General features: G+C 46.8%; 1 pseudogene; it reads right to left on the reverse strand.

Moving 5' to 3' along the window:
* Positions 1-1,409: 1,409 nt before the first annotated feature.
* Positions 1,410-1,526, reverse strand: LOC136637699 (5S ribosomal RNA; annotated as a pseudogene).
* Positions 1,527-2,520: the final 994 nt, after the last annotated feature.

Genomic DNA, 2,520 nt, shown 5'->3' on the forward strand with positions numbered 1-2,520 from the left:
TTCAAAACTCCAGTGACAAAAGCAGCACCCACAGAAATCACTGGCACACTGCACAATAAGGTAAAAGCATCCTGGCTTGAGTCAAGCCATTCAGGGTTTAAAATAGCTCTGTGAGACTTATCCTTCTTCCTCTCTGGGGTGTCACTCAGAACAAAGCTCCACCAACAGCCGATGGAAAAAAACAAACCTGAAATCAGTAAAACCATGAAACAAAGACAACCCCACCCAGACTATTTGCACTCCAGTGTAATCCTTTCCCTCCCTCTTCTAGCCTCAAAATGCCATACAGAAAGATTGTTGTTTCAATCAATTTACACCAGCATTTCTCAAACTGTGGGCTGTGACCCAGCAGTGGGTCACAACCCAATTTTTGGTGGGCCACAAAACTAACAAGCTGATAGCTGACAAGGAAAATGTATGGAGCCCTACGGAAACTGAAAAGGAGCAGCACATGCTCATTTACTCACAAGCAGGCGATCATGCCTTCATCTGCTTCAAAGGGCAGGCTGAGGGGAACACAAGGCCACCAGAATGGTCCTGTTCCAATGAACCTGGAGCTCAACAAATGCTGAAAAAGGCACACACACACCCCACCATAGTAAAAAAGATAAAAACAGAAGCTTGAGCAACTGGTGAAACTTTTTTTTAGGTTTGTAAAGCTAGGTTAGTCCTTACAGACCGAGGGCCCAATCCGATTTTCCAGTGCTGGTGCAGTTTTGCCAATGGGGCATGCATGCATCTTGTGGTGAGGCAGCAGTCACAGAGGCCCCCTTATGGTATGGGAACATTTGTTCCCTTACTTTGGGGCTGCACTGCAGATTTGGGGATTGGACGATTTTCTGGAGGAAAAATCCATTATGGGGTACAAGCCATGATGTGTATGCGCAACCTCCTGATTTTAGAAATGGGTTAAGTCAGAATGCCAGATGTAGGGGAGGGCACCAGGATGAGGTCTCTTGTTATCTGGTGTGCTCCCTGGGGCATTTGGTGGGCCACTGTGAGATACAGGAAGCTGGACTAGATGGGCCTATGGCCTGATCCAGTGGGGCTGTTCTTATGTTCTTATGTTCTTATGCACTGGTGCTGGAAAACTGGGTAGTATTGGGCCCTGAGTGACCTTTTAAAAAGTGGATCCTGGTGCAAAAAAGTTTGGCAACCACTGGTTTACACAACTGAGATATTAGCTAATCTGCTCCCTGACCCTGTTGACTCTAGTGTTTGGGGCAAGAAGCAGGTTGTGTCCTTCTTCAATTGCAATCACAATTTGCCTCTTTTTAGTATTCTACTACAAAAGTCAGTGAGAACCATGAAGAGCAGATCAAGTCTCTGCCTACATAGCACCAGTCTGGGCTCTGCCTTTATCATGCTAAAATGGTTGGCAACCTTCAGTCTCGAAAGACTATGGTATAAGCCTACAGCACCCAGTATTCCCAAGCGGTCTCCCATCCAAGTACTAACCAGGCCTGACCCTGCTTAGCTTCCAAGATCAGATGAGATCAGGCATGTGCAGGGTAACAGTTGCTATCATGCTAATATGCAAAAAATGACAAAACCCAGAAACTGTCTTTTAAATATACTTGAGGACCAGTCCACAGTGCTCTATAGGGAGGCCACAGATGGGTGGTGGTGGTGACGGCTTCATAGGAGCTTTCTTTGGGTCCAATCCTATCCAACTTTCCAGCTCTGGTGTAGCCAAAATGCAGCCACCTCATACATGTGCCCATACCTTAAAAAGGCCCCAGTGTCTGCCCCTCCACCACAGGATGCGGTGCACACCCCACTGGCACAACTGCACCAGCATTGGAAAATTGGATAGGATTGGGTCCTTTGTTGGGTCCATCCTGCAGGGTCTGTCTGGACTGGTTCCTGCTGCTGTACAACTCACATGAAAGGCTGTTTGGCAAACTGGTGCAGATAATTTGAGAAAGTTGCCGTCTGTACCTTTCATGGCATCTCTCCGTAGCTGGGGTGTTTAGGAATAAAATGGCATTCATAATAAACTATGAAATGTGTTGTTTAGTTCAGGCTTTAAAAACAGATGTACAACATGGAGAGCCAATTTGGAACTCAATTTCACCTTGAATGGAACCTACTCATTTTGGAAACGTCTGGTGCTCAGGACACACACAGCTTTCACTGCAATCCCAGCCTGTGAATTCGGCAAACATCTGTTATTTTGGCTTCCCCTGTTTGCTCCAATTGTGCAGATGTGCACTTACTCAAAGCGTTTGCCACATTCTCAACCAAACTCCTGCTCTATTTCTTGTGGCCACTGATGTGAGCAGAGAGCTTGTGCTGAACAGTGCTTTCAAAATATCTGTGGCATGCGCTCTCTCCCAACCACTCATTCCCTCTTTCTTGACCTGCCCTTTGTGGAGAGCCTGGAATGTTAAGCATTTCTGATGGGGCTGCCCAGCCTTGTACTTTCCTTCAACTTGCTCTCCCGTTCCCTTTGGTGGGGGCAACTTTCAAGCATTTCACTTTCCTGCTTCAGGTTCGAGACCCGTGGCAGAATCCAGT

The sequence above is a fragment of the Tiliqua scincoides genome, chromosome 1, assembly GCF_035046505.1.
Source record: "Tiliqua scincoides isolate rTilSci1 chromosome 1, rTilSci1.hap2, whole genome shotgun sequence".
NCBI classification, from domain to species: Eukaryota; Metazoa; Chordata; class Lepidosauria; order Squamata; family Scincidae; genus Tiliqua; species Tiliqua scincoides.